Source organism: Anomalospiza imberbis, chromosome 10 (assembly GCF_031753505.1).
Source record: "Anomalospiza imberbis isolate Cuckoo-Finch-1a 21T00152 chromosome 10, ASM3175350v1, whole genome shotgun sequence".
NCBI classification, from domain to species: Eukaryota; Metazoa; Chordata; class Aves; order Passeriformes; family Viduidae; genus Anomalospiza; species Anomalospiza imberbis.
In genome coordinates this window covers 13,955,217-13,963,140 of record NC_089690.1, presented here as the reverse complement: position 1 = coordinate 13,963,140, position 7,924 = coordinate 13,955,217, and the positions used below count along the sequence as shown (strand labels likewise).

The 7,924-nt window shown below is 37.5% G+C and overlaps 1 long non-coding RNA gene across 1 annotated transcript; it reads left to right on the top strand.

Moving 5' to 3' along the window:
• Window positions 1-408: 408 nt before the first annotated feature.
• Window positions 409-4,816, top strand: LOC137479569 (uncharacterized). The gene is made up of 3 exons (XR_011002348.1): window positions 409-1,329; window positions 1,741-1,790; window positions 4,074-4,816. It is a non-coding gene; the product is annotated as an uncharacterized lncRNA (long non-coding RNA).
• Window positions 4,817-7,924: the final 3,108 nt, after the last annotated feature.

Sequence of the window (7,924 nt, the reverse complement as noted above, 5' to 3'; positions counted from 1 at the left end):
CAGAGTAATTAATTTTCTTGAGTCACAAGTAGCTGAAAAGTGATATAGAATCATTGTTAGTAAAACTTGCAAATGACAAAAAAATCCTTAAGAAAGTAGAAATAAGTAATTGTACTGGGTCGATATTGCAGCCCAGCTTGGGTGAGCAAGCATGATTGATGTAATAGAACAAATTATGCCTAAAAACTCAAGTTTGTATATTCGATAGCAATTTGCTAAATTCAACTGTCTTTGGGCAAATGGAGTCTACTATATAATTTTTTCTTTGGTCTTAGGTGGTGTTGTTTCAGCTGTCCTGCTATTTTATTTGAGTCTGGGAATTTAAAAAGCCTCAAAAATTTTAAAGAAGTAAGGATGGTTTTCCCATCAAAATGCAAAAGTGGGAGTTTCACAAGGTTAAAACATGAAGCCAAAATCAGAACTGCTTTCCTAAGCCATGAGAATCTGAAAACTGTGATGTGATTCACACCATATCCACTTTTTGAAATTAGATGAGTTTTCAGTAATCTTGTCTTTATTATATGCTTTCTGTAACTCTAATATTTATCCTCTAGCCTTGCTCTTGTTAAATCATGTTGTTGCAGAATTCCACTTTGTGATGACTCACCCGCGCAAGATGATTTTCTGTAGAATGATGACAGTGATGCTGACTCTTTATTCTTTGCTCAATGACATATTTAATGATAAATAGTTGATAACTGAGATCCAGATTCTTTTATGTGACTAAAATAAGTGATAACCGACTCAGACTAAGTAATTCCTCTGTGACCTCAGGCAAGACACTTCAGCTTTCTGTAGCTAACATCCTTATCTATAAATTCTGAATGGCATCACTTCATTTATTACCTCAAACAAAGCAGCAGCAGAGCTTTTGGCCTCCAGCACTGTGATAATGCACAACTGACAGGCATTGCTGTTCATGACCAAAGAAATTAATGAGTACTACATGGGTCTCAGCAATTACTCTGCACAAGTCCAAGGCTTTGGGTGTTTTACACCTAGACACAAGCATTTCAAGCTTTGAGTACTAATGTAGAGATTTGAGAGGTTTTGGTTATTACTTTAAGAAAAGCATACAGTTGTTTTTCTGTTCAGTACTGAACCTGCCATGTGAAGAGTTCAGTTTTTAAATGTACTGCATTCGATTTCCTTGGTGAAGGGAACAAAGATCTGAGCCACTGGATTCTCTGGAGAGGTGTCTGTGAAGTTTAACACGCCTTCAGGGAAACTGCAAAATCCACATGTCCCTTTTCACCATGCTGAGAAATTCTACACCAGTAGTGCCATGACTGGGATGCAGCCATCTGTATGGAATGCTTGTTTTCTGAGGTGTGAACTTGAGGACTGTTTTTCACTTAACAGTGTTTTTTTATGGTTTAACATCAGCATTTTAGTTATCAATATTTACACCTTACAAAAATAGAGTGTTGATAAATGCACAATAGGCACAAATACCTTCCATGATTGTAAGTAGGGTGAATGATAAAGGCCACAGTGTCAGGGTTTTTTTTAAATTTTTATTGTCATTTCCAGTCTTGAGTATTAAAACTATAAACCATTTCTAACTGCCTTGATCCAAAGAGTTGGATTAATTTTCTTTCTCTTCTAAACTGCTCAGTAATGCACTTCATTCTTTTTCTCTTAGTTTATGAGTTCAACATTTATTTATTTTTAATACCATCACTTACCATGATATTAGACTTCCTCTAACCCACAGCTCATCTACATCTTGTCTTGCAGACTCACAGGAAAGCTCCTCCTCTCCCAGGCACACTTTGTCTTGCATACAGGTATCACCTTCCTGCTAAGCCATTAATAAACATCATGTAGCTGTGCTTCCACCTGTTTGAAGAGCACAAAACAACAAATACATCTAGAACATACCAACCGATTTAACTCATCATTTCTTCTGAAAAGAATTGTCATTGTTTCGAACAGAATACATCTCCATGGCACTCCTAAAGCTCATCATACCTCCATGTTGTGCTTTCCATGTAGAGACATCCAAAGCCTTCCCAGCCTAGTTATAGAATAACCATGGCTCGGTTCTAACACCTCTCTGTAAAGAAAATCTGGTGCAAACTACTCAGATCTTTCCTTCTGATCCCTGCACAGTGGTTCCAGGGGAAATGAAGCCAGGCCCATGAAGGCTCCAACATTATGTCTCTGGTCTGACACCTGATCTGGTTAATTAGAAGCCTGAGACTCACCAAAGCAAAGAGTCCACCCTGGGAAAATTATATGGTTATCTGAATTTGTTTTTTGAGCTTGCATGTGCTTTCAAATAAAAAGGAACTCCTTGCTGCAGGACTCTAACTGGTGTTAAAGTTCAGCTCTCTTTGTTTTTATTTTTAAATTTGGCTTCCTTTGGGGGATTTGACTTACATGAAACCCAGGAAAAGACAAGGTTGCTGTTGAATTGCTCTGTTATTGCCATATAATGCCATCCATCATAGATTAAAAAGGTGATGGTATGATGTTTCTCTGTTTGGGTGCAATGATATTCAATATGCCTTCTAGAGAGCTCTGTGGTCAAAGTCAGGGAAACCAGAGCTTTTCTTCTGACTTTTCTCATGTCCTCCATAGAATTTTGATAGAGTGGGAAAATTGCTTCTAAGTCTGTAAGCTCCTCTTAAGACAGATAAAGGGATGTGGAATTTCTGGTATCAGGTTGCCAGTATCTTAAAGAACAAGAAATCATTTAAAAGGTGGCACAGTTTGAGTCTTTTATTTAAATTCTGATGTTCTGTGGGTAAATTTTGAGTGCTCTGAAATCACTGAAGTGGAACTTGAGAAAAGTGACTGAAGAAAAGTTTTAGGGATGACATTACTGTTCTCTAAAGAGATTACTTCATCTCAACTACATTCTCACCCCCTGCCATGAGTGTGGAGGTGCTACTGCCCACAAAGAGGGCACCTGAGAGAGGGTTGGCATCTTACAGGAAATTTTACATCCTGCTCTGGGCTGACTTTTTCCCTCTGTACTTTATAAATTGATCACAGCTTGCAGGCAGAAAATGGCCTGCAGATTGTAAGATGGCTGCAGTTAATAGATTTAGCCTGCTTTTTATGAAAGAAAATATAATGCAGAATTCAGTAAAAAGATAGGAAAATGGCTTTGTTTCTTGTGCTTTCCTTTTTAAAACTTACAGAGTAATGATACCCTGAGCATAATACTAAGGAGCTTGGGACATAGACTGCAATATTTATTTGAGTCTTTTATGTCTGGGCTTGTTCTGCATCTGTCTGATCCATCTGCCTTGGTCTGGTCTTGCCCATGAGTGATCTGAATCACAGAACCAGAAAAATATCTCTTCCCTTAGGCTGAGTCAGGAGATACTTTATGTGTAGCAAATTTCCCTTCCATCCCCTGTCCCCTCAGTATCTGAGCCAATAGTTTGAGAAGAAAAACTGCCACAATGTCTGCGATTTCATAGCTGGCTTGTGTATTGGAATCTCACCTTTCCCCGTGATCTTTATATGTGTTAAATGATTGAAAACTCATTGAAAACTCAAAACCTGTGGCATGTATATCTCAGGGCCTGATACACAAGCCTATCACCATTTTTTTCTATCAGCTAATGGAGTTGCAAGGAAGGGAGACAATAAACCCTATTGAAAATAGAAACCTGTCCCATGTTCTGAGGCAAAATGAGAAGGAACTATTGAAAGATAGCATGACAAAATGTAAGAGTTGCACCCACGTACAAATCAGCAGTGGCACAGTTAACCAGCACTAAATCTGCTCATCTTAATAATGATCATATTAATGATGTCTTGAAAACATGCAGCAATTACTCAGGATAATCTTCAGATGCACTTCTTTTACAAGATCAGGCTTATGATCAGAGTTTACCTCACAGTTACATTTTTTCATTAAGAATCATTACTCGAGCATGGCTTTAATATTTTTTGAGCAAAATTGAAAACAGAAGTTAAACCTTCTTGCCTCTGTGGGCTTCAGAAGCTACTTTTTGTGTCAGTCTTGCATAAGCTAAAGTGCTGGAAAGGAATTTGGAATGGTGGGTTTTACACGGTTCAGAATTTTTCCAAGTATTAATATTTATTTAAAGGAAATTCAGTACCTAGCTGGAATACCAAATCTGTTTAACAATGCAAAACTGTGGCTTTGCACCCTGTTCTCTGGAGTAAGCGAAGGCTTCCTACCAAATGAAGCAGAAGCTGATTTTCTTTTCAAACTCTGGAGTACAGGCAAGCAGTATTTAATTTATATTTCTTACCATTATTTTAAAGGTTATTGTTAAAACATATCTTCATGCTGCTGAATAAGACTGGGTATGCCTTTACTTTGGGAGTAGACAGAGGTCATTAAAATCTGTCTTCTTTTTCTCTCCCACCCTCCCATCTTCTCCCAGTGCACCCATATTTTGCATACAACAACCAGTGTTATTTTACTGCTTGTAATGATTAACCACATTGGCAGCTGTTTGTAGGCTCTGGAACAGCAGAATAGGAGGGAGAGGAACTGCACAAACCCTCCCACATCCCTTCACTGTGGATGCTCCCCATGACTTCAGAGTAGTGCTAACCTCCAGTCTGCTCATCATGAAGAAAACCTGATGACATCTGAAAGCAGAGACACCAATTTCTCTGCTTATGTTCCATTGTGGGAATTCACTGCTGTGGAAAAAAAGTTGATTCACAAAACATTGGTGAGTTTGTAGTTCAAATCAGCACAAAAAGAGATGAAACCATTTATCCTGACATAGTGGTTAGATGTCACACACAGAATTGCTGTGAGCATTGGAACAGCTGGCTGAGGCACAGGATGAATGACTGGTTTTTCAAGCCTGTTAGAGGACAAGGGGGTTCACAGCAAAATTTCTGAGCAATGCAGGGGACAGAGAGCTTGTATCAGCAAGCAGAAATGGTTGATGAGGTTTTTATCACCATTAAAGAAAGAGACTATCCATTATATCACAAACAAGTGATTTATGTATGTATGTATGTATGGTAAGTTTAAGTGGTATTCTGGCAGTTTTTTTCAGTATGATTTCTTGCTTTCTGTGGATGCTGAAGATATATTTTTATGGTGTTTTTTATCTGACTTTTGCTAATGTATCCACTGCTTTGCCCAGAATATTCCATCACAAAATTTTAAATACACAGATCTCTTTTTCTTTTGCAGGAGATCCAGGAAGAAAGCCCATAGTGGGTAGAATTTAAAGACTATTTATGTGCTACTAAATAAAAATAATTCAGTATCTAAATACAGCACCAATCTGGTAATCATAAGAGACATAAAGAAGCAGTAAAAAATTAATTAAATCAGTTGTATTATTGTTATACTTCAACCTCAAATGGAGAAGGGAAACAGTAATATTGGAACTGCTAAACCATGTACTAGGAGACTTGCAGACTTTTATAATTTAAAGCAAGAAAATAAATAAGATCAAAAATAGTTTTAGGATGAACTAAGTCAGTGGTTAAAACATGAAATTGCCTAAATTAGATTCTCTTAGCTGTGTCTTAGCAAAGAGACAAGCATAAGAAATTACTTTGCACCACTGATGTGCTCAGCTCTACACATATGGGAGGCACCTGTAGCTGTCATAAGAATGCTCTGAGAAGAAATGCAGGAATATGGAAGATGATTCAACTGGGTTTTTGCTTCCACAATCTATTCCTCTGCTGGGTTCAATTTGAGTACTGCTGAATTGTAAGCCCAGAGCATATCAGAGAGATATTTCTGATCATTCACAACACCGAGTCTATAAAATATTCATAAAACCTCTGTAATCTGAATTAGCCTTTCAAGTAATAAAAAAATACATCAAAGTATCACTACTACATGTGATATGAAGCATAAGAATTTCTTTTAAATATTTGATTCATGCAAAGTAAATGAGGCATTTTCTGATGCAACAATTATGGAATTTCATCTTGTATGAAAGAGTAACAAGAAAGATACTGTGTTATTGTTAATGGCTCTATTTCCGACCATCTAAACTAATGAGCACCTTTGATCTTCTCTGAATTCTTCATGCTTCATTGTTTCCATCATTGTCAAAAGCCCACTCCTTTACTTTTCTTGGGAAATAATCTACATAATGCAAAGTGACTGTTTATGGATCACAGTGAGTTTTCCACTCAAGGAAGAAAGGGCATCAGCTGATAAAAGGAGACATATCCTCAAGACAGCTACAAAATTAGATAATTTTTGCAGAGAGCAGATTTTTTTTTTTCCTGCCAGTTAGAATTTAAAGAAAGGAATCATTCCACATTTGGCAGACAATTTTGCATCTCCAAGGGTAAACAACACTGAGTGAAAATAGTTGCAATTTTGTTTTTTCTCAGATAATTTTATTAGTTTGAAAATTTTTAAGTGCCTGGTTAATGAAAAAGCTAAAAAAAAGTTAGCTGTAACAATTATTGTTCCAGAGATATAGGCAATATTCATGTCATATTTTTATGAGTTCATTTTTAATTTCAGTTTTCAGATTTTTGCATCACTAATTTTTGCTTTTTGGTCCCCAGCCAGCAGATAACAATGCAGGAAGACACCTGATACCTTCCATATTGCTGGTGTACAAGTCTGAATAAATTTCTTTGAAGTATTGATGTTGGGTATTAAAATATAAGGCTCTAATCCTAAAGTGTCTCTTAAATTTGAAAGTCCATCTAAATTTTAATAGAGCCTGTCTCAAGATTGCATAGGTAGATTTTTTACAGGATTTATTAGACATGTTTTCATCAGGAACAAGAGAGGATGATTTTAAAGAGATTCAGTTACAAATGTGTATGTGCATAGTCCAGGATGACAGTATTTGAATGTTTCTGATGCAAACTAAAACTATGATTTCAAAAGCAAATCTTTGGTCACAAATAGGTGACATTGGTGTGGAAAAGAGAAGATCTTGCACGTGAATATTGAGGATCTCATTCTCACTGGAATTGTGCCCAGAGGATTTAGTTGGTGTTAATGACACATGAACCAGCCTGAAGGATGCAGTGCTCAGAAAAGTGACTTAGAGCCTGCTCTGTCTCTAAACAGGCTGCATTTTCAAACTGGCAGCCAAGTGAGACACGCTGACCTGTCGATCCGGGTGTCCTGGCACTCCCTGCAGTCACTGCTGTGTGTCCTGCAGCCCTTCAGTGCCCTGCTCCTGCCAAGGGCACCTCTCCATCCCAGTGCCTTTGCCAGCCAGACCCTGCCAGCTCCCCTCGGCCTCAGCTTGTCTGAAACAGGGAAAACAAAGCCAAGTTTGTCTTGGGAACTGATCCCAGTGTGACCAGAGAAGGGACAGAGCTGAAGAGGCCCCGGATTGCTCACCCACTGCTCCACAAAGTATCTGACTGGAGAGAGACTGACTACATTGCAACAGTCCTTTTTGAAACTAACCTTCCTTAAACAAGAAGAAAAAGATCAAGCAAGAACTAGTTTCATTCAAAGAAGCAGTGTGAGAGATCAGCAAGAAGCAAGCTTATCCCTAGAGGAAGGATAATACACTCATTTTCTCCTCTCATCGTACACTCCTGGAAATAGCTTGATCAATATCAGAGCTCTATGCAGTATGTAAAGGAGATTACATTTCATAAGATATATTTTAAATTATACATTTCCACTGACTGTATTAATATGAAATGCAATTTTATCTGATTCTAATACTTTAATGCTAGCTTCCATTATTTGCACAGTAAGTAAATGAAGAGATGCACAGAAATCTGGATTCAATTAGATAGGACATACTATCACTTACTGACTGACATAAGTAGAATACATTAAATACAAGCATTGTGTAATATTTTTGTCCTGAGATGATGCACAGCAATAGAGCAAAGTTGCATTTAATGCTGACTGCCAAAACCCATGCAAGTTTTGTAGAAGGTAAATTGACAACATTTTCTGTTTGGGTTTTTTTGTTCCTGGCTATTGTTTATTAGATTCATCCACCTTTGAAAA